Genomic DNA, 24,909 nt, shown 5'->3' with positions numbered 1-24,909 from the left:
AGTGAGTGAATAGGTGAGTGACTGTGCGAATGAATGGGTGAGTGAATGAGAGAGTGAATGAGTAAGTGAATGTGTGAGTAAATGTATGAGTGAATGGCGAGTGAATGTGTGAGTTAATGTGTGAGTGAATGGGTGAGTGAATGGATGAGTGAATGTGGGAGTGAACGAGTGAGTGAACGTGTGAGTGAATGAGTGAGCGAATGTGCGAGTGACTGTGCGAGTGAATCTGTGCGTGAATGAGTGAGTGAATGTGCGAGTGACTGTGCGAGTAAATGTGTGCGTGAATGAATGAGTGAATGTGCGAGTGAATGTGAGAGTGAATGTGTGAGTGAATGTGTGAGTGAATGTGTGAGTGAATGTGTGAGTGAATGAGTGAGTGAAAGAGTGAATGAATGTGCGAGTGAATGTGTGAGTGAATGTGCGAGTCACCATGCGAGTGAATATGTGAGTGAATGTGTGCGTGAATGAGTGAGTGAACATGCGCGTGAACGAGTGAGTGAATGGGTGAGTGAATGGGTGAGTGAATGTGCGAGGAATGGGTGAGTGAATGCGTGAGTGAATGCGTGAGTGAATGCGTGAGTGAATGCGTGTGAATGCGTGAGTGAATGAGTGAGTGAACGAGTGAGTGAACGAGTGAGTGAATGTGTGAGTGAATGTGTGAGTGAATGTGTGAGTGAATGAGGGAGTGAATGAGGGAGTGAATGAGGGAGTGAATGAGGGAGCGAATGGGGAGGGAATGGGTGAGAGAATTGGTGAATAAATGTGCAAGTGAATGGGTGTGTGAGCAAATGACTGAACAAGTGAGTGAATGGGTGAGCGAGTGTGAGTGAGTGAATGGGTGAGTGAGCATGTGAGTGAGCGTGCGAGTGATTGGGTGAGTGAATGGATGACTAAACGAGTGTGTGAACAAGTGAGTGAATTGGTGAGTGAGAATGCAAATGAATGGGTGAGTGAATGGGTGAGTGAATGGGTGAGTGAATGAGTGAATGGGTGAGTGAATGCGTGAGTGAATGTGTGAGTGAATGGGTGAGTGAATGTGTGAGTGAATGTGTGAGCGAACATGTGAGTGAATGAGTGAGTGAATGTGTGAGTGAATGAGTGAGTGAATGAGTGAGTGAATGTGTGAGTGAATGTGTGAGTGAATGAGTGAGTGAATGTGTGAGTGAATGTGTGAGTGAATGTGTGAGTGAGCACGTGAGTGAATGTGTGAGTGAATGTGTGACTGAACATAGGAAAGAATGTCTGAGTGAATGTGTTAGTGAATGTGTGAGTGATGTGTGAGTGAATGGGTGAGTGAATGGGTGAGTGAATGGGTGAGTGAACGTGGGTGTGAATGTGTGAGTGATCGTGGGAGTTAATGGGTGAGTAAATGTGTGTGTTAATGGGTGAGTAACGGTGTGAGTGAATGTGTGAGTGAACATGTGAGTGAATGAGTGAGTGAATGTGTGACTGAACATGGGAGAGAATGTCTGAGTGAATGTGTTAGTGAATGTGTGAGTCAATTTGTGAGTGATGTGTGAGTGAATGGGTGAGTGAATGGGTGAGTGAATGAGTGAGTGAATGAGTGAGTGAATGTGTGAGTGAACGAGTGAGTGAATGTGTGAGTGAAAGAGTGAGTGAATGTGCAAGTGAAGGTGCGAGTGACTGTGCGTGTAGTGAACATATGAGTGAACATATGAGTGAATGGGATAGTGAACAAGTGACTGAACTAGTGAGTGAACATGTGAGGGAATGGGTGAGCGAATGTGTGAGTGGTTGAGTAAGTGAATGAATGAATGGGTGAGTGAATGTGTGAGTGAAAGAGTGAGTAAATGTGTAAGTGACCAAGTGAGTGAATGTGTGCGTGAATGAGTGAGTGAAATTGCGAGTGCATGTGTGAGTGAACGAGTGAGTGAATGGGTGAGTGAATGTGCGAGGCAATGGGTGAGTGAATGCGTGAGTGAATGCGTGAGTGAATGTGTGAGTGAATGCGTGAGTGAATGGGTGAGTGAACGAGTGAGAGAACGAGTGAGTGAATGGGTGAGTGAATGCGTGAGTGAATGCGTGAGTGAATGAGTGAGCGAATGAGTGAGTGAATGAGTGAGCGAACGTGTGAGTGAACGAGTGAGTGAATGTGTGAGTGAACGAGTGAGTGAATGGGTGAGTGAATGTGCGAGGGAATGGGTGAGTGAATGCGTGAGTGAATGCGTGAGTGAATGAGTGAGCGAATGAGTGAGTGAATGAGTGAGCGAACGTGTGAGTGAATGGGTGAGTGAATGGGTGAGTGAATAGGTGAGTGAACGTGGGTGTGAATGTGTGAGTGATCGTGGGAGTTAATGGGTGAGTAAATGTGTGTGTTAATGGGTGAGTAACGGTGTGAGTGAATGTGTGAGTGAACATGTGAGTGAATGAGTGAGTGAATGTGTGACTGAACATGGGAGAGAATGTCTGAGTGAATGTGTTAGTGAATGTGTGAGTCAATTTGTGAGTGATGTGTGAGTGAATGGGTGAGTGAATGGGTGAGTGAATGAGTGAGTGAATGAGTGAGTGAATGTGTGAGTGAACGAGTGAGTGAATGTGTGAGTGAAAGAGTGAGTGAATGTGCAAGTGAAGGTGCGAGTGACTGTGCGTGTAGTGAACATATGAGTGAACATATGAGTGAATGGGATAGTGAACAAGTGACTGAACTAGTGAGTGAACATGTGAGGGAATGGGTGAGCGAATGTGTGAGTGGTTGAGTAAGTGAATGAATGAATGGGTGAGTGAATGTGTGAGTGAAAGAGTGAGTAAATGTGTAAGTGACCAAGTGAGTGAATGTGTGCGTGAATGAGTGAGTGAAATTGCGAGTGCATGTGTGAGTGAACGAGTGAGTGAATGGGTGAGTGAATGTGCGAGGGAATGGGTGAGTGAATGCGTGAGTGAATGCGTGAGTGAATGCGTGAGTGAATGCGTGAGTGAACGCGTGAGTGAATGAGTGAGTGAACGTGTGAGTGAATGGGTGAGTGAATGGGTGAGTGAATGGGTGAGTGAATGCGTGAGTGAATGAGTGAGTGAATGTGTGAGTGAACGAGTGAGTGAATGGGTGAGTGTATGTGCGAGGGAATGGGTGAGTGAATGCGTGAGTGAATGCGTGAGTGAATGAGTGAGTGAACGAGTGAGTGAATGAGTGAGTGAACGTGTGAGTGAACGTGTGAGTGAATGTGTGGGTGAACACGTGAGTGAACGTGTGAGTGAACATGTGAGTGAACGTTTGAGTGAATGTGTGAATGAATGGGTGAGTGAACAAGAACAAGAACAGGTGGAGGATGAGGCGGATATTTTTAGTTCAGGAAAAGTGGCGGAGTTACAACAGAAAGATGTAGAAATACAACAGATATATCAGAAAGCATATACGGAAGAGGAATCTGAGAGTATACCAGAGTGTTATTACCGTAAAAGTGATGTTCTGATGAGAAAATGGAGACCTGTACATATGCAGGCGGATGAAATGTGGCAGAAGTACATCAAGTAGTATTGCCGGTAGGGTATAGAAAGGAGGTGTTGCGAGTTGCACATGAGGTATCAGTGGAAGGTCATTTGGGAATAAGGAAAACTCAAGCTAAAATCCAGAAACATTTTTATTGGCCTGGACTACATAAAGATGTAGTTAAATTTTGTCAATCATGTCACACATGTCAAGTGATAGGGAAACCTCAAGCAGTGATAAAACCAGCACCCTTAATATCCATTCCAGCATTTGAGGAACCTTTTACGTGGGTCCTAATTGATTGTGTAGGACCGCTTCCTAAAACAAAAAGTGGGAATCAATATCTTTTGACTATAATGGATGTGTCTACTAGGTTTCCAGAGGCCATTCCAGTACGTAATATTACTGCAAAAGGGTTGTGGAGGAGTTATTTAAATTCTTTACTAGATATGGACTACCCACAGAAATTCAATCAGATCAAGGATCGAGTTTTACTTCAAAGTTATTCAAAGACGTTATGGATAGCTTAGGAATAAAACAATATAAATCAACTGCGTATCATCCAGGATCGCAGGGAGCGTTAGAAAGGTGGCATCAGATATTAAAGACAATGTTGAGGGCGTATTGTCAAGATTATCCAGAGGATTAGGATAAAGGAATCCCATTCGTATTGTTTGTAATTAGGGATGCACCTAATGAGTCAACCAAATTCAGTCCTTTTGAACTAATTTTTGGTCATGAGGTACGAGGACCACTTAAATTGATTGAGGAAAAATTGGTGGGTGAGAAATCGGAAAGTACACTATTGGATTATGTGTCAAATTTTAGGGAACGATTAAATCGAGCAGGTGAATTGGCTAGACAACATTTGAAAGTTGCACAAAATGTGACGAAACGGGTAGCGGACAAGAAATCCAAAGTTTGTAGTTTTGCCAGTGGGGATAAAGTTTTAGTGTTGTTACCAGTGGTCGGTGAGCCTTTTAAAGCTAGGTTTTGTGGACCGTATCAGATTGAAAATAAATTAAGTGAGGTGAATTATGTGGTAAAAACTCCAGATAGAAGGAAGACTCACCGATGGGTCATGCGAATATGCTTAAAAGGTACTTTGAAATGGAAGGAGAGAAAAAGGAGGGTTTAATGATTCTAACTCAAAGTGACGAACCAAATCCAGATGACTGTGAATTTGACATACCTCAAATTAAATTGGAAAATGAGGATGTTCTTAAAAATTGGGATGAATTGTTAAGTTACCTTCCAGAGGAAAAGCGAACTGACCTGAAAGAGTTATTGATATCACATGGGCAAGTTTGTAGAGATAAATTGGGAAGTACTAAAATGGCTTTACATGATGTAGATGTAGGAAACGCTGTTCCTATCAAACAACATCCATATAGACTTAACCCTTTAAAATTGGCACAGGTTAATAGAGAGATTGAGAGTATGCTTAAAAATGGCATAATTGAAGTGGGTTGCAGCCAATGGAGCTCACCCATAGTGATGGTACCTAAACCAGACGGTACCCAACGGTTGTGTGTGGACTATAGAAAGGTGAATGCAGTTACAACAACGGACTCTTAGCTTATCCCACATTTGAAGGATTGCATTGAGAAAGTGGGACAATCTGCTTTTATTTCCAACTTCCAGACATGGAAAGAACATTTAAAACATCGTATGGAGTTCGTCGATCAACTTCTGGAGGCGGGTTTGGTGATGAACCTAGCCGAAAGTGAATTTGGAGAAGCCCGAATCACTTTCCTTGAGGAGTTTCCGATACCCTCAAGACGAAGGGAGACAATGCGATCTCTTAACATGAATGAATTTGATCGAACCTTTGTGCAAAAGTTTTGTGGTGTGATTACTCCACTGATGGACTTGCTAAAGAAACGTCAAAAATTTCAATGGACAGCAGACTCTTAACAGGCATTTGACTGCCCGGACGCTGTGATAACCAATGCTCCTGTATTGGAGAATTGCAAGGAACTCTGTGGTCAGATTGAACTAAAGTATCTGAATCTAAAGAGAAATGCCGCGGCGTAGAGGAATGGATGGATCGTGCAGAGACTTTCTTGTTCAAAGAGACTGTCAATCAAGAAGGATTTCGGTTGGAGGAAAAGAACAAGAAAAATGGACTTTATTATTATGCCTGTTTGCATGTGTTGTTTTGTTTAAAAAGGAAAAGGTATATTTACTGTGTACATTTCTTAGTGGATGGTGCAAAAGTGAAAAATGAAACCATCTTGAAGTTGATGGGTTTTTTTTTCTTGAGGGGAGATGTCATGTGAGAGTACCTTTAAGAAATGGATGTTTAAGCAATGTACCTTTAAGGAATGGAGATGATCATATTACTGAAGTGATGTCACGGGGGGGGGGGAGCTGAGCTCACTTCTGCTTTCGGTTTCAGTTTGAAAAAGCAGCTTGTGGGTGTCTGTGTGTTTCCAGAGAGCTGCAGGAAGAAAAGCAAGGTGCTGGAGCTGAAGTCAACCAAGCTGATATATCTCTGCCACCCAACAGAAAATATATATTAACTGTGACCTGGTGTGTGACTGTTTTGAATGGTTGAAGCCTTTTGGATGTTTGAAGGAACATTTTGAGGGATTATTTAGTGTTGTATTATTTTTGGGGTTATCTTTGAAGTCAGGGGTGTTGAGGGATCCAATGCTTATTTAAAAGGTTGAGTTTAAACATTGTTTTGTGTTAAAAACCACGTGTCCATAATTGTAATATCACACCTGGGGAACAAGCCGCGTGCTTCAAAAGCAACAATCCATAAAAGGGGGAGGTTGGTTGAACTCCATGATATATTTTGGGTTTCTGAAAACACCTCGCCCATAACAAGTGAATAGGTTGGCATCTGTGTAGGTGAGAGTTGGCTGGAGCATTAGGCAGATAGGATGGCTGGCGGGTTGGGTGAGCATAAGTAGGGGGCTGGTTTCGATCAGTTGGCTGGACAGCTGGCTTGTGATGCCGAGTGAAGCCAACAGCCAGTGTTCAATTTCCGGACTAGCTGAGGCTATTCAGAAAGCCCATCTTATCAATGTTGAGGTGTTGTGATCCTCAGCTTAAAACACCATCATTCAGCTCTCCCCACCCCCCCCAAAAGGGGAAAGCAGCTTATGGTCATTTGGAACTATGGCGACTTTATCTTTATGTAAGTAGGGTAGTAGTTGGGTAGGATGGCAGCTGGCCAAAGTGTGGTGGGTAGGGTAACATGTGGTGGGTGAGCAGGTTGGCAGCAGGGTATGGTTGTAAGTGGGTAGTATGGCAGCCGGCAAGGGCGCATTTTGGGTTGGGTGATAACTGGGGAATTGTGGGTTCAGGGGGTGTAACAAGTGGGTTGAGTATGGACAGAGGGTTGGATTGGATTTGTTTATTGTCACGTGTACCGAGGTACAGTGAAAAGTATTTTTCCGCGAGCAGCTCAAACAAATCATTAAGCACATGAGAAGAAAAGAAAAGAAAATACATAATAGGGCAACACAAAGTACGCAATGTAACTACATAACACCGGCATCGGGTGTAGCATCCAGGGGTGTAGTGTTAATCAGGTCAGTCCAGAAGAGGGTCGTTTCGGTGTCTGGTAACATCGAGGAAGAAGCTGTTTTTGAATTTGTTCATGTGTGTTCTCCTACTTTTGTATCTCCTGCTCGATGGAAGAAGTTGGAAAATTGAGTAAGCCGGGAGGGAGGGGTCTTTGATTATGCTGCCCACTTTCCCCAGGCAGTGGGAGGTGTAGATGGAGTCAATGGATGGGAGGCAGGTTTGTGTGATGGACTGGGCTGTGTTCACGAGTCTCTGAAGTTTCTTGCGGTCCTGGGCCGAGCAGTTGCCATACCAGGCTGTGATGCAGCCTGATAGGATGCTTTCTATGGTGCATCTGTAAAAGTTGGTAAGAGTTAATGTGGGCATGACAAATTTTCTTAGTTTCCTGAGGAAGTATAGGCGCTGTTGTGCTGTCTTGGTGGTAGCGTTGACGTGGGTGGACCAGGACAGATTTTTGGTGATGTGCACCCCTAGGAATTTGAAGCTGCTAACCATCTCCACCTCGACCCCGTTGATGCTGACAGGGGTACATCCAGTGCTTTGTCTCCTGAAGTCAATGACTAGCTCTTTAGTTTTGCTGGCATTGAGGGAGAGATTGTTGTCGCTGCACACTCCACTAGGTTCTCAATCTCCCTCCTGTATTCTGACTCGCCATTATTCGAGATACGGCCCACTCTGGTCGTATCATCAGCAAACTTGTAGATGGAGTTGGATCCAAATTTTGCCACGCAGTCGTGTGTGTACAGGGAGTATAGAAGGGGGCGAAGTACGCAGCCTTGCGGGGCCCCGGTATTGAGGACTATTGTGGAGGAGGTGCTGTTGTTCATTCTTATTGATTGTGGTCTGTGGGTCAGAAAGTCGAGAATCCAGTTGCAGAGTGGGGAGCCAAGTCCTAGGTTTTGGAGCTTTGATATGAGCTTGGCTGGGATTATGGTGTTGAAGGAGGAACTGTAGTCAATAAATCTGAGTCTGATGTAGGAGTCCTTGTTGTCAAGATGTTGTCTTGGGATGAGGAATTGAGGGATGAGGGTTGAGGAGAGAACTGGGGGTATTTTTGCCAGTGATTGGTGAGTCAGTTGTATAGTTACCTAGAAGTTAGATTTAGGGTGGGATTCTCCGGTATCCGGCGGGCGGACCGTAACGGCGCCAAGGAATGGCGTGAACCACTCCGGTGTCGGGCCGCCCGGAAGGTGCAGAATCCTCCGCACCTTCGGGGGCTAGGCCGACACTGGAGTGATTGTCGCTGTGCCAACCGGCGCCGAAGGGCCTCCGCCGGCCAGCGCAAGTTGCCGCATGCGCAGGAGCGCCAGCATGTTCCCAGAACTGCTGGCCTGATTCCTGCGCATGCGCAGTGGGTTTCTTCTCTGTGTCGGGCATGGTAGAGCTTTACAGCAGCCGGGGTGGAGGGAAAGAGTGCCCCCACGGCACAGACCCGCCCGCAGATTGGTGGGCCCCGATCACGGGCCAGGCCACCTTGGGCCCCCCCCCCCACCCAGATCCCCCCCCCCCCCCCCCCCCCCCCCCCGAGGACTCCGCAAGTCGTCCGCAGTGCCAGGTCCCGCCGGCACTAACCTTGTCTAATCCACGCCGGCGGGACTGGTCGAAAACGAGCAGCTGCTCGGCCCATCGCGGAGCTGAGAATCGCCGGAGCGCGCGCAATTCCCGCCCCCGCCAAAAACCCGGCGCCGGAGAATTCGGCAGCCGGCGGCGGGGCGGGATTCACGCCGCCCCCCGGCGATTCTCCGGCCCGGCGGGGGGTCGGGGAATCCCATCTAAAGACTTTTCTCTGAAATATTCCTTGTTTAACTATTCAAGTAAGTAAGTTGGAACTGTGCAAAGCCTCTGACTCTAATTCAAAGCCTGAGACTTTTTCGGAGGGTTGTGGAGTGTTAGGGAATTGCCCATCACAAGTTCAAACTTCCCAGGCAATCCCCATGGAGGCAATGAGCGTGAACCCTGTGGGGTCCTGAAGGACATGTTGGGTCGTCTGTCTGGTTGCCGACAATCTGGAGACTGGAAGATCCAGCCCATTATTTTAATCAACTAATCCAGTTGAATCTGTCAAGTTCAATTTTTCTCTCCAATTATGTGAATGAATACACCAATTCAGGCAATTTTTTCCAGGATAACTGAATTGCCGTATAAAAATAAAGAATAATTTCATCAGTTTTCACTCCTGACAATGTAAACAAAATAAACTTTTGGAGTTAGGTGGATAGGTCATGATAAATTGCTCCTTAGTGGCCAAACGTTAGGTGGGGTGATGGGGCTGGGGGTTGGATTGGGTCTCAGTCAGGTGCTCTTTCAGACGGTCGGTGCAGACATGATGGGCCGAATGGTCCCGACACTAGAGATTCTAAGAGTGTAAGCTCAAATTCACAATGAAGGCTACAGGTGGGCAGTTCTCCGGGTTCCAGAGACCAAACACATCACATCCCACCTATTTGTTATTTAAATCACTGTGTGTACCCCATCTGGTCTGGTCCACCATTGAATGATTTTAACATTGAAATCTGACAAACTTTGAAAAGTAAATTTACTATCCACACAGTTGTTCTTTTTTTAAAATACATTTAGAGAACCCAATTCATTTTTTCCAATTAAGGGGCAATTTAGCGTGGCCAATCCACCTACCCTGCACATGGATTGTGGGGGCAAAACCCATGAAAACGCGGGAAGAATGTGCAAACTCCACATGGACAATGACCCAGATCTGGGATCGAACCTGGGACCTCGGTGCCGTGAGGCAGCAATGCTAACCACTGTGCTGCCCCTACACAGTTGTTCTGAACAAAAAAGGTGTTTTTATGATAAAACTTTCATCAGAATGGTTGTAATTATTATTATTTTTTAAAAAAAATTTTATTAAAGGTTTTCATAAAATATCAATAACAAAATGAGAAAGAAAAAAGAACCCAACAGGGGTAAGTACAAAACACAATCTAAAAAAGCAACCCCCAAACCCCTCCCCCTCTGTACATAAATAATAAACATTAATACCCCGACTTAACACAACAGGTGTATACACCCCCTCAGACCCTCCAGTGTAAATAACAGAAACAAAAATAAAGTAACCCCCCCCCCCTTAGCTGCTGCTGCCATTGACCAATGTCTATCGTTCTGCCAGGAAGTCTAAGAACGGTTGCCACCGCCGAAAGAACCCTTGTACCAACCCTCTCAAGGCGAATTTCACCCTCTCCAATTTAATGAACCCTGCCATATCGCTGATCCAGGATTCCACGCTTGGGGGCCTCGCATCTTTCCACTGAAGAAGAATCCTTCGCCGGGCTACCAGGGACGCAAAGGCCAGAATTCCGGCCTCTTTCGCCTCCTGCACCCTGGCTCCTCTGCCACCCCAAATATTGCGAGCCCCCAGCCCGATCTCACCCTGGATCCTACCACCCTCAACACCGTCCTCGCTACGCCCTTCCAAAATTCCTCCAGCGCTGGGCATGCCCAGAACATATGGGTGTGATTTGCTGGGCTCCCTGAGCACCTAACACACCTGTCCTCACCCCCAAAAAACAGGCTCATCCTTATCCCGGTCATGTGTGCCCTGTGCAGCACCTTAAACTGTATGAGGCTGAGCCTCGCGCACAAAGAGGAAGAATTCACCCTCCCTAGGGCATCTGCCCACGACACCTCTTCGATCTCCTCTCCCAACTCCTCCTCCCACTTACCTTTCAACTCCACCACCGAGGCCTCCTCCTCCTGCATCACCTGGTAAGTTTCCGAGATCTTCCCCACTCCCACCCACCCTCAAGAGCACCCTGTCCTGCACTGTGTGTGGCAGTAGCCGCGGGAATTCCACCACCTGCCGTCTGGCAAACGCCCTTACCTGTAAGTAGCTGAAGGTGTTCCCCGGGGGGAGCCCGTACTTCTCCAGCTCACCCAAGCTCGCGAACTTCCCGTCCACAAACAGGTCCCCCAACTTTCGTATCCCTGCTCCTCCCCACCCCGCACCAACCCCCTCCAGTTCCGAAAACCCTCCACCTGTTCTTCCTGGGGCGAACCGGTGGTTCCCCCGTAATGGGGTCCACGCCGAGGCCCCAACTTCCCCCCTATGCCGCCTCCACTGCCCCCAAATTTAGAGGGCCGCCACCTCCACCGGGCTCGTGGTATACCTCCTTGGAGGGAGCGGCAGCGGCGCCGTTGCCAGCGCCCCCAGACCCGTACCCACACAGGACGCCGTCTCCAGCCTCTTCCATGCAGCCCCCTCCCCTTCCATCACCCACTTGTGCACCATCGTCGCATTGGCGGCCCAGTAGTACCCACAGAGGTTGGGCAGCGCCAGCCCCCCCCTATCTCTACTCCGCTCCAGGAACACCCTTCTCACCCTCGGAGTCCCTCGCGCCCACACAAACCCCATTATACTCCTGTTAACCCGCCTGAAAAAAGCCTTCGGGATAAACACGGGGAGGCACTGGAACAGGAACAAAAACCTTGGGAGCACCGTCATTTTGATTGACTGCACCCTACCCGCCAAGGACAGCGGCAACGCGTCCCACCTCTTGAACTCCTCTTCCATTTGCTCCACCAGCCTTGTAAAGTTAAGCCTAAGCAGGGCCCCCCAGCTCCTGGCCACCTGGACCCCCAAGTATCTGAATCTCCTCTCCGCCCTTTTTAGTGGGAGCTCGCCAATCCCCCTCTCCTGGTCCCCTAGCTGAACTACGAACAGCTCGCTCTTCCCCATATTGAGCTTGTACCCCGAAAAGTCCCCGAATTCCCTAAGGATCCTCATTACCTCCGGCATTCCTCCCACCGGGTCCGCCACATACAGCAGCAGGTCGTCCGCATAAAGTGACACCCTATGCTCCTCTCCACCCCGCACCAACCCCCTCCAGTTCCTCGACTCTCTCAGTGCCATAGCCAGGGGTTCAATCGCCAGTGCGAAGAGCAGGGGGGACAGGGGACACCCCTGTCTCGTCCCTCGGTGCAACCAAAAGTACTCGGACCTCCTCCTATTTGTGGCCACACTCGCCATCGGGACCTCATACAACAGCCTAACCCACCTGACAAACCTCTCCCAAACCCGAACCTCTTCAGCAACTCCCACAGGTACCCCCACTCTACCCGGCCCGTTCCCCACAGCGGCATACCCCCCCCTCAACCCCCCCCCCCCCCCCTCGCTCCAGCACACCCTCCTCTCCCGCTCCCCATCCACAGGCTCTCCCCCTCCCACCTCCGTTCTAAGCGCGGGAAACAATCCTCGCTTCCCCGCCCTGGCCCCGCACCACCCCAGTCTTCGGCGCGGGAAAAAACCTCGCGCTCTCCACCTACCAGGCCTCACCACCAACCAAAACAGTGCCCAACCCGCCCCATCCACCCTCCCCAACCCGAAAGAGAAAAACACAGAGAAAAATAAACCCAAAACAATGCAAAGGCCCCCCCCCCGAACCAAAAGTAGGCATAACATATCCACCGCAGTCCCCAATCGCCCATCCCGACCCTCAGTCTGTGTCCAGCTTCTCGGCCTGAACAAAGGCCCACGCCTCCTCTGGAGACTCAAAATAATGGTGCCGGTCCTTGTAGGTAACCCACAGTCGCGCCGGCTGCAACATGCCAAACTTCACCCCCTTCCTGTGCAGCACCGCCTTCACTCGATTGTGCCTGGCCCTCTTCTTCGCCACCTCCGCACTCCAGTCCTGGTATATCTGAACTTTCGCGTTCACCCACCTGCTGCTCCTCTCCTTCTTGGCCCACCTGAGCACACACTCCCGATCGACGAACCGATGGAACCTCACCAGCACCGCCCGCGGAGGCTCGTTAGCCTTGGGCCTCCTCGCCAGCACTCTATGGGCCCCTTCCAGCTCCAGGGGCCCCTGGAAGGACCCCGCTCCCATCAGTGAGTTCAACATGGTGACCACATAGGCCCCCACGTCCGGCCCCTCCAGCCCCTCCGGGAGGCCCAGAATCCGCAGACTCTTCCACCTCGACCGATTCTCCATCTCCTCGAACCGCTCCTGCCATTTCTTGTGGAGCGCCTCATGTGCCTCCATCTTTACCGCCAGGTCTAAGATCTCGTCCTCGTTGTCAGAGAACTTTTGTCGAGCCTCTCGGATTGCCACCCCCTGGGCCGTCTGTCTCCAGCAGCTTATCAATAGAAGCCTTCATCGGCTCTAGCAGGTCCGTTTTAATCTCTCTGAGGCAGCGCTGGATACCCTCCTGTTGCTCCTCCACCCACTGCCTCCACGTTGCCTGGTCTCTGCCCGCCGCCATTTTGTCCTTCTTCCCTCCCTTCTTCTGGGCCACCACCACCTTTTCTGTCGCCCCACTCCTAGTTAAAACTAAAAATACTGACGGGGAGCTATTATTAACTCCTTCTCACACCGGGAAACGTCTGAAAAGAGCCCAAAAGTCAGTTTTTGCGGGAGCCGCCGAATGTGCGACTTAGCTCCGCATAGGCGTGACCGGAAGTCTCGAGAGGGAATCCTTTTGGCAGTGTTCGCTTCACCAGTAAGTCTGTGGAAACCCTGAAAAAGGTCTGAGAGTCCATTCCAGACGGGAGCTGCCGAATGCGCGACTTACTCCTCCATGGCCGTCACCGGAAGCCTCGTCCCCGCTTCTTCAATGTCCTTGGTAGATCTTTTCACAATTGTTCCCTCTGCTGCTAGAATTCACCTTTAATAAAGGTCCTCAAGTCAGCTTGCAGCCTCTAAGCTTGCCCTTCCCCTGCCTGCATGCTGGAAGAGGCTTTGTTTATCCTGCAGTTAAAGCCAAATCTTTTACTGTTTCTGCCGGGTGTGATAACCAAGAGACATACCATTCCTGGGGGACACTGTTGGGGGAATGTTGCAGTCTTCTTCCCACACCGGGAAATATCAAACAAATGCCGTGGGGGCCCTTTAAAGAGCCCAAAAGTCCGTTTCAAGCGGGAGCTACCGAACACGCGACCCAGCTCTGCATAGCCGCACCCGGAAGTGGTCAATGGTTGTAATTATACTGGTTATAGTTATCCTGGTCGATATAAAGGCAAATTAGTGTGCGACTGAAGGTGATCTCACACCATTTATTTCAACATAATATAACGGATCTATGGTACAACATAATTTCGATTTTACTTTTTTCCATGGAATTTGTATTAGTAGGAAGTTTTAGTTGTTGCTCTGGGAATGTTTAAAATAAAATCACCTGAAAATGATCATTCAATTTATTCCCTTCATAACTTCTGGAAGCCTCCCTGACTGTCTGGACACACAGTTCGAAGCAGCGTGCCAGATTCAAGTCAGGGCTCCATCCATCGAAAAAAAACCTGAATCCAGACATTTGTGAAATGTATTTTCTTTTTATTAAATGGTATGTGACAGGAAAATATTGCTGCAGATGTGAAGCAAAGTATGTGAACTATTGCCCATTATGCCAATCTGGTGCCAATCTTTCATAGAGAAAGCAGTGTGGTGAAGTGATGCTGCCTGCAAAACGTAGCAGAGATATTTGGGGGTTGAGTCAGTAACTCTAGTCATTATATTTGATTTTTGACTAAACTTTTAAAAAAATTTAAAATAAATTTAGAGTACCCAATTCATTTTTTCCAATTTATTAGGGGCAATTTAGCGTAGCCAATCTACCTACGCTGCACACCTTTGGGTTGTGGGGGCAAAACCCACACAAACACGTGGAGAATGTGCAAACTCCATACGGACAGTGACCCAGAGCCGAAATCGAACCTGGGACCTCGACGCCGTGAGGCAGCAATGCTAACCACTGCGCCACCGTGCTGCCCTTTTTGACTGAAAACTTAACATTGTAAAAACCGTTGTCACCTAAAGGTCCCAAATGATCACGGTGACAAACTATCATTACATCCAAAGGAGGCAGATGAGGATTTTAACTGGAAGCTTGAGGAGCGCATCTGCGACTTCAGCACATGGTTAGTAAGCAGCCACTTACTGCACTGCTGAAAATGATCTTGTACACCTACTATGATGTGGAGATGCCGGCGCTGGATTAGGGTGGGCACAGTAGGGAGTGTCACGACACCAGGTTAAAATCCAACAGGTTTATTTGAAATCACAAGCTTTTGGAGCGCTGCTCCTTCATCAGGTGAAGTCTACTACAGTGGTGGAGAAACAATAGCATTCAAGACCCACTATTAGGAAATGTACAGAACCAACAACTTTTGGTCAAGGCCATTTCTATCACTATCTTTATTTTTTCGTTGGGGTCTGGGATGACACCCAGGCCTGGATTTTTTACCGGCCTACTCCGACCAGCCAGGCAGACCAGTGCACTTCAGTCTCAACTGGTGGAATGACCACCCAGCTTATTCCAGCCAGAAGATGACAAAGCTTCCGACCTGAGAATCTCTTCCTCCTCAGCTTCTGGTCTTCTGACATATGCAACATTGCTTGCGAAAAAATGGAGCTTTCATCCCAAATGGGAACCTTTGGAATGGTGACGTAGCCGTTAGCACTGTTGCCTACGACGCTGAGGACCCGGGTTCGACCCCGGCCCTGGGTCACTGTCTGTGTAGAGTTTGCACATTCTCCCTGTGTCTGTGTGGGTTTCACCCCCACAACTGACAGATGTGCAGGGTAGGTGGATTGGCCACACTAAATTGCCCCTTAATTGGAAAAAAATGATTGGGTACTCGAAATTTATATTTTAAAAAAAGGATCCTTTGGAAGCTGAAGCAAAGGTTGGAACCCAATGTAATTATTGGGATTCCTGCTGCATTCTCACCTGGATTATGGCAGGAGTGCACTTACAATCCATGGAAATTCAGGACCCACCTTCATTGAATTAACGCCCTCCGGAGAAATGTTATAAGAAGTCCTAAACGTTTCTGTGATGAAAGTAAAAAATTGGGATATATATTGTACTTTATATCAGTTGGGGTATGGTTTTTTAAAAGCCTAGGTTAAGATATATATTTGTTGCAGTAATATTATTAAAGAATCTAGGCTTTTAAAATGTTTTTCCAATTAAGGGGCAATTTAGCGTGGCCAATCCACCTACCTTGCATATCTTTGGGTTGTGGGGGTGAGACCCATGCAGTCACAGGGAGAATGTGCAAACTTCACATGGATAGTGACCCAGGTTGGGATCAAACCCGCGTCCTCAGCCCGTGAGGCAGCAGTGCTAACCACTGCACCACCATGCTGCCCTAAAGAATCCAGGTTGAAGTATCTGGACTGTCTGCTGGATAAAACTGTAATTAGGAGTTGTAAAAGGTGAGGTCATGATTGATTCCAACCATTTACTACTCTACATGGAGATGCCTAATGCAACATTGTTATGATTACTGGAGAGTCCCTGGAGAGTAGGTAATTTATGAGGAATTGTATGTAGCTCTAGCTAAGCAGGTTATGGAACATCATAGTGGGATACAGATTATATAATTCATGGGAGGAGCCATGTCTGTCTGTAGTTTTACAATTTGACCTGGGGTGCCCACAATGGGAAACCCCATTGGCCAGCTGGCGGGATGGAGAATGTCGCTGCCAGCAGGGGGTACACACCAGAAAGCGGGTGTGGCGGGATCGAGAATCCCACCCACTTTCTTTGATGTACATGGGGGGTTAATTCAGTGTTTAAATAAAGTTTGTTTTAACATAAAAGATCCCGATTGATCAGAGTCATCGCTCCTTTCCTCACACTTTTACAAATTTAAACAAGTGTTTGGGGTTCTTAACTTTTATCCTAACAAATGTTGTGGTCTGGTCCTGGATCTTAACATTAAATTCAAAAGTGCACCCAACTGCAGCTCCTCACAGACCGCATGGTTCGGTTGGAGCAGCAATTGGATGCACTTAGGAGCATGCAGGTGGCAGAAAGCATCATAGATAGCAGTTATATAAATGTGGTCACACCCAAGGTGCAGGCAGAGAAATGCATGACCACCAGAAAGGGCAGGCAGTCAGTGCAGGAATCCCCTGTGGTTGTCCCCCTCTCAAACAGGTATACCCCTTTGGATACTGTCGGGGGGGATAGCCTATCAGGGGAAAACAGCAGCAGCCAGAGCAGTGGCACCACGGCTGGCTCTGGTGTTCAGAAGGGAGGGTCAAAGCGCAGAAGAGCAATAGTAATAGGGGACTCTATAGTCAGGGGCACAGATAGGCGCTTCTGTGGATGTGAAAGAGACTCCAGGATGGTATGTTGCCTCCCTGGTGCCAAGGTCCAGGATGTCTCCGAACGGGTAGAGGGCATCCTGAAGGGGGAGGGCAAACAGGCAGAGGTCGTTGTACATATTGGTACTAACGACATCGGCAGGAAGGGGCATGAGGTCCTGCAGCAGGAGTTCAGGGAGCTAGGCAGAAAGTTAAAAGACAGGACCTCAAGGGTTGTAATCTCGGCATTACTCCCTGTGCCACGTGCCAGTGAGGCTAGAAATAGGAAGATAGAGCAGCTAAACACGTGGCTAAACAGCTGGTGTAGGAGGGAGGGTTTCCGTTATCTGGACCACTGGGAGCTCTTCCGGGGCAGGTGTGACCTATATAAGAAGGACGGGTTGCATCTAAACTGGAGAGGCATAAATATCCTGGCCGCGAGGTTTGCTAGTGTCACACAGGAGGGTTTAAACTAGTATGGCAGGGGGGTGGGCACGGGAGCAATAGGTCAGAAGGTGAGAGCATTGAGGGAGAACGAGGAAATAGGGACAGTGTGGCTCTGAGGCAGAGCAGACAGGGAGATGTTGCTGAACACAGCGGGTCTGGTGGCCTGAAGTGCATATGTTTTAATGCAAGGAGCATTACGGGTAAGGCTGTGGATGTGAAAGAGACTCCAGGATGGTATGTTGCCTCCCTGGTGCCAAGGTCCAGGATGTCTCCGAACGGGTAGAGGGCATCCTGAAGGGGGAGGGCAAACAGGCAGAGGTCGTTGTACATATTGGTACTAACGACATAGGCAGGAAGGGGCATAAGATGAACTTAGAGCTTGGATTACTACTTGGAACTATGATGTTGTTGCCATTACAGAGACCTGGTTGAGGGAAGGGCAGGATTGGCAGCTAAACGTTCCAGGATTTAGATGTTTCAGGCGGGATAGAGGGGGATGTAAAAGGGGTGGTGGAGTTGCGCTACTGGTTAGGGAGGATATCACAGCTGTACTACGGGAGGACACCTCAGAGGGCAGTGAGGCTATATGGGTAGAGATCAGGAAGAAGAAGGGTGCAGTCACAATGTTGGGGGTTTACTACAGGCCTCCCAACAGCCAGTGGGAGATAGAGGAGCAGATAGGTAGACAGATTTTGGAAAAGAGTAAAAACAACAGGGTTGTGGTGATGGGAGACTTCAACTTCCCCAATATTGACTGGGACTCACTTAGTGCCAGGGGCTTAGACGGGGCAGAGTTTGTAAGGAGCATCCAGGACGGCTTCTTAAAACAATATGTAGACAGTCCAACTAGGGAAGGGGCGGTACTGGACCTGGTATTGGGGAATGAGCCTGGCCAGGTGGTAGAAGTTTCAGTAGGGGAGCATTTCGGGAGCAGTGACCATAATTCAGGAAGTTTTAAAGTGCTGGTGGACAAGGATAAGAGTGGTCCTAGGGTGAATGTGCTAAATTGGGGGAAGGCTAATTATAACAATATTAGGCGGGAACTGAAGAACCTAGATTGGGGGCGGATGTTTGAGGGCAAATCAACATCTGACATGTGGGAGGCTTTCAAGTGTCAGTTGAAAGGAATTCAGGACCGGCATGTTCCTGTGAGGAAGAAGGATAAATATGGCAATTTTCGGGAACCTTGGATAACGAGAGATATTGTAGGCCTCGTCAAAAAGGAAAAGTAGGCATTTGTCAGGGCTAAAAGGCTGGGAACAGCCGAAGCCTGTGTAGAATATAAGGAAAGTAGGAAGGAACTTAAGCAAGGAGTCAGGAGGGCTCGAAGGGGTCACAAAAAGTCATTGGCAAATAGGATTAAGGAAAGTCCCAAGGCTTTTTACACGTACATAAAAAGCAAGAGGGTAGCCAGGGAAAGGGTTGGCCCACTGAAGGATAGGCAAGGGACTCTATGTGAGGAGCCAGAGGAAATGGGTGAGGTACTAAATGAATACTTTGCATCAGTATTCACCAAAGAGAAGGAATTGGTAGATGTTGAGTCTGGAGAAGGGTGTGTAGATAGCCTGGGTCACATTGAGATCCAAAAAGACGAGGTGTTGGGCGTCTTAAAAAATATTAAGGTAGATAAGTCCCCAGGGCCTGATGGGATCTACCCCAGAATACTGAAGGAGGCTGGAGAGGAAATTGCTGAGGCCTTGACAGAAATCTTTGGATCCTCACTGTCTTCAGGTGATGTCCCAGAGGACTGGAGAATAGCCAATGTTGTTCCTCTGTTTAAGAAGGGTAGCAAGGATAATCCAGGGAACTACAGGCCGCTGAGTCTTACTTCAGTGGCAGGGAAATTACTGGAGAGAATTCTTCGAGACAGGATCTACTCCCATTTGGAAGCAAATGGACATATTAGTGAGAGGCAGCATGGTTTTGTGAAGGGGAGGTCGTGTCTCACTAACTTGATAGAGTTTTTCGAGGAGGTCACAAAGATGATTGATGCAGGTAGGGCAGTGGATGTTGTCTATATGGACTTCAGTAAGGCCTTTGACAAGTTCCCTCATGGTAGACTAGTACAAAAGGTGAAGTCACACGGGATCAGGGGTGAGCTGGCAAGGTGGATACAGGACTGGCTAGGTCATAGAAGGCAGAGAGTAGCAATGGAAGGATGCTTTTCTAATTGGAGGGCTGTGACCAGTGGTGTTCCGCAGGGATCAGTGCTGGGACCTTTGCTGTTTGTAGTATATATAAATGATTTGGAGGAAAATGTAACTGGTCTGATTAGTAAGTTTGCAGACGGCACAAAGGTTAGTGGAATTGCGGATAGCGATGAGGACTGTCAGAGGATACAGCAGGATTTAGATTGTTTGGAGACTTGGGCGGAGAGATGGCAGATGGAGTTTAATCCGGACAAATGTGAGGTAATGCATTTTGGAAGGTCTAATGCAGGTAGGGAATATACAGTGAATGGTAGAACCCTCAAGAGTATTGAAAGTCAAAGAGATCTAGGTGTACAGGTCCACAGGTCACTGAAAGGGGCAACACAGGTGGAGAAGGTAGTCAAGAAGGCATACGGCATGCTTGCCTTCATTGGCCGGGGCATTGAGTATAAGAATTGGCAAGTAATGTTGCAGCTGTATAGAACCTTAGTTAGGCCACACTTGGAGTATAGTGTTCAATTCTGGTCGCCACACTACCAGAAGGATGTGGAGGCTTTAGAGAGGGTGCAGAAGAGATTTACCAGAATGTTGCCTGGTATGGAGGGCATTAGCTATGAGGAGCGATTGAATAAACTCGGGTTGTTCTCACTGGAACGAAAGAGGTTGAGGGCTGACCTGATAGAGGTCTACAAAATGATGAGGGGCATAAACAGAGTGGATAGTCAGAGGCTTTTCCCCAGGGTAGAGGGGTCAATTACTAGGGGGCATAGGTTTAAGGTGAGAGGGGCAAGGTTTAGAGTAGATGTACGAGGCAAGTTTTTTACACAGAGGGTAGTGGGTGCCTGGAACTCGCTACCGGGGGAGGTGGTGGAAGCAGGGACGATAGTGACATTTAAGAGGCATCTTGACAAATACATGAATAGGATGGAAATAGAGGGATACGGACCCAGGAAGTGTAGAAGATTGTAGTTTAGTCGGGCAGCATGGTCGGCACGGGCTTGGAGGGCCGAAGGGCCTGTTCCTGTGCTGTACATTTCTTTGTTCTTTGATTGCCTTCTTCAGTTCTTTACCCGAAGGCAAGTGCAAATCACAGCATTATAGCAGGTAAGGGAGGCTGGCAGGTCCCAGATAACGTCAGCGGAACACGGATCAAGTCCCATGCTGTTGGCAGCAATCTGATCGTCTCCAGCCATCCAGCCAGCTGATCCCCCAAGGTGTCCAAGCAGCTGCTCTGGCAGGCATATTGCAGAGCCAATCTATGAATAGTGATGATAGAGGCTCCAATTTTCTTTCCATCACATGCCTGACCAGGAATTTCACCCACTCTTACCACCCACAACTGACATGTGTTCAATGGATTTACAAGTTAATAGGCAACCTGTTTGGCCACACTATAAACACACCTTCCTTGGCCATCGAGTCCTGGGGTGGGACTGGTAACCAGAGCTTCAGATTTAGGACTGGGTTGAGGAGGAATCTGTGGAATTCCCTGACCAGTGACGTAGTTGAGGCTACCTCATTGAATGTTTTTAAAGCACAAGTGGACAGATTTTTGAACAGTTAAAGAATTAAGGGTTATGGTGAGCGGGCGGTAAGTGGGGTTGAATCCACAAAAAGATTAGCCATGATCGTATTGAATGGCGGAGCAGGCTCGAGGGGCCAGGTGGCCTCTTCCTGCTCCCAGTTCTTATGTTCTGGTTCAAAAGCAAGGTCACTATACCCACTGCACAAAAAGGCTCCAGTAATGCTGACAACTATCCCGATACACTCAACTTTTGAATATTGTCCTTTCTTCCTTCTGATGAAGAATACTTTCTTCTTTCTGTCATTGACCAGTGCAAGCAATGGAAAATAAATCTGCCGAATACAAAAAGGATTTGGCTTGGTGGGTTTTGATCCATGCGGTGAACAAATTCTCCTGTAATATGTAGGAATAAATTACTGCTTCCCTTGTAATTGCATTTGGCCCAGAGACTTGTTTATTCTAAAGTACTCATAGGCTACAAGAAGAGGGGCAGGCTTTTCTTCCTAGCCAGGAGTTTGCTGTATCTTTTGAAAGCTTGGAGTTCCACTCCTCCCACGACCAGCCCACTCCCAGTGGCACTGTTCGGACCATCAGATTGGTTGGCAGCTCTTGAAGGTGAGTGATCCTCAATCATGGGGGTAGAAGTGACAACCACCAACCATTAGCTGCCTTACGCACGTAAAATTGTGTCATGGCTTCCTGGGTTGGTTGAGATGGGTCTGCCTCTGAATTTCCAGCAAGGGTGGATCCAGCTCCAAGTTCGGCCCCGAATGAGACGAGGCCTGTGTGCGTGCATGTGTGTTGGGTGGGGGGTGCGGGTGGGGGAGGGGGTGGGGTCATCCATTGAACTTCAGGTGCCTGTTCCATGAATGATGCCCATTTTGCAGTGATTCCTGGTCCTACACATATTTATTTTCCCTACGGGTTTAAAATAAGAAACGTAACAAGTATCAGGGCCAGATAAGAGAAGGAACAAAATTCAAAACCTGGTGAACAGATGGAAAAATGTACATCGTCTATACTTAACAACAGATGAAAACTGAACTTCTCTCCTGAGGAATTGTTGGTGTTTTGCCAGAATCTGATTTAGGTCAGGTAGTATTTTCATGGTAATTAAGAGAGATTACATGTGTGTGCACAGTGTTACTGGCCACAGTAAATTGAAAGTCATATTCTTTGTAATCAATCCTTTAAAGCAGCAGGCTTTAACACATTACCCGTTTCAAAGAGTGTTTGTTTACTGAGCTCCTTTAGTTAGTGTAAAACCAGATGGAATGGATTATGCAACATTCTTATTCTGTTGAATTGATGCAGAAACATAAAAGGGCATTTCAATGGACAATCTCCCTCTCTTGAAATACCTATGATGTGGAGATGCCGGCGTTGGACTGGGGTGAGCACAGTACGAAGTCTTACAACACCAGGTTAAAGTCCAACAAGGTTTGTTTCGATGTCACTAGCTTTCGGAGCGCTGCTCCTTCCTCAGGTGAATGAAGAGGTCTGTTCCAGAAACACATATATAGACAAATTCAAAGATGCCAAACAATGCTTGGAATGCGAGCATTAGCAGGTGATTAAATCTTTACAGATCCAGAGATGGGGTAACCCCAGGTTAAAGAGGTGTGAATTGTATCAAGCCAGGACAGTTGGTAGGATTTCGCAGGCCAGATGGTGGGGGATGAATGTAATGCGACATGAATCCTAGGTCCCGGTTGAGGCCGCACTCATGTGTGCGGAACTTGGCTATAAGTTTCTGCTCGGCGATTCTGCGTTGTCGCGGGTCCAGCCATGGGGACCAAATTCGCACCCCAATACGCCAACATCTTCATGCACAAGTTTGAACAGGACCTACTCACCGCACAGGACCTTCAACCGATGTTATGCACCAGATACATCGATGACATTTTTTTCCTTTGGACCCACGGCGAAGAATCACTGAAACGACTACACGATGACATTAATAAGTTCCATCCAACCATCAGACTCACCATGGACTACTCTCCAAAATCAGTTGCATTCTTGGACACACTCGTCTCCATCAAGGACGGTCACCTCAGCACTTCGCTTTACCGCAAACCCACGGATAACCTCATGATGCTCCACTTCTCCAGCTTCCACCCTAAACACATTAAAGAAGCCATCCCCTATGGACAAGCGCTCCGTATACACAGGATCTGCTCAGACGAGGAGGAAATACCTAGAAATAATGGATAAATCAATATTTGCATGTAACGTGCTGCAGGAAACCTCCTGAAACAGTCTTAAACAAGTGTCAGTTTAAACAGGGAGCAGGAAAACAAGTTATGTCTCTGGAGGGAGAGAATTGTAGTTACTGTGCATTGCAGTCTGGCTATTAGAACCTGAAGATGCTCATGGGCTCGAGCTCATGTAGGCTCATCACTTACAAAACCCATCACTGGCTGAAAAAATGAGTTAGCACCTGTCTTTTTTACTTCTTCAATTTAAATGCAGTTCGCACTTATCGATCTGTGGGATCGAATGCAGAGTGCTGAAAATATCTGGCCCTTGTAGCGTCTGCTGTAGGCTGGCCGGTTCAAGCATGTTTCCAAAAATATGTTTAACTTGATCATTTTCATGGGACCAGGGATATTCTCACCATTGTCAGTCTTCCTAAAGCCCCATCCATATAAGATAATTACACAACAGTAATGTTTTCTTTCACTCCCGTAACAGTCAGATAGGATGCAGGTATGTTCAAAGATGCCAATGAGGCTGAAATCAATGATTAGCAAGTGATAGTCAATACTTCCTTTAATAATAATAAAAATATCCACTATGGAAGATGTAAGCAACACATACTCCCTATATAGGAATACCCCATGTAATAGAATCATGGAATTAGAATTCCTACAGTTCAAAAGGAGGCCATTCGGCCCATTGAGTCTGCACCAACCCTCGGAAAGAGCATCCTACCTAAGCTCAATTCCTCACCCTATCCCCGTAACCCCACCTAACCTTTGGACACTAGGGGCCAATTTAGCATGTCCTATCCACCTAACCTTCTTTAAAAATAAATTTAGAGCACTCAATTCTTTTTTTCCAATTGAGGGGCAATTGAGCGTGGCCAATCCACCTACCCTGCACATCCTTTTGGGTTGTGAGGGTGAGACCCAGGCAGACACGGGGAGAATGTACAAACTCCATACGGACAGTAAACCGAGGCCAGGATCGAACCGGGCCCTCGGCGATGTGAGGCAGCGGTGCTGACCATTGTGCCATCGCGCTGCCCTCAATCCACGTAACCTGTACATCTTTGGACCGTGGGAGGAAACCAGAGCACTGGGAGGAAACCTACGCAGGCACGGGGAGAACATGCAATCTCCAGACAGTCAACCAAAGTTGGAATAGAACCCAAGGCTCTGACATTGTGAGGCAGCAGTGCTAATCACTGTACCACCGTGCCTCCCATGTGCCACCATGCTGCCCATAATAGAACAAGGTCTTAGGGCGTGATTCTCCGGAAAGATTTCTAAAATGCGGTAGCGAGCAGGAACTGCCACGAGCTTCCTGACGCTCCGCCCAGCGAGGCCGACAACGTTAATTGGTCCACTTAACAGGGCCCCATGGACTTCTCGCCGCAAAGCTGAGCTCGCCAGCTGATTTGCCGGCACCACACTCGCCAGGCCCCCGCTAACAAAGTCAAGCAGCACTTGCTCAGCCAACCCCAGCAAGCTCGCAACAATGGCGCCCAGGAGACCAACCCCAAGATTCGGGGACGGAGATCTGGGGATG

This window comes from Scyliorhinus torazame, chromosome 9, assembly GCF_047496885.1.
Source record: "Scyliorhinus torazame isolate Kashiwa2021f chromosome 9, sScyTor2.1, whole genome shotgun sequence".
Taxonomy (NCBI): domain Eukaryota; kingdom Metazoa; phylum Chordata; class Chondrichthyes; order Carcharhiniformes; family Scyliorhinidae; genus Scyliorhinus; species Scyliorhinus torazame.
Note: the sequence above shows the minus strand (reverse complement) of the source record.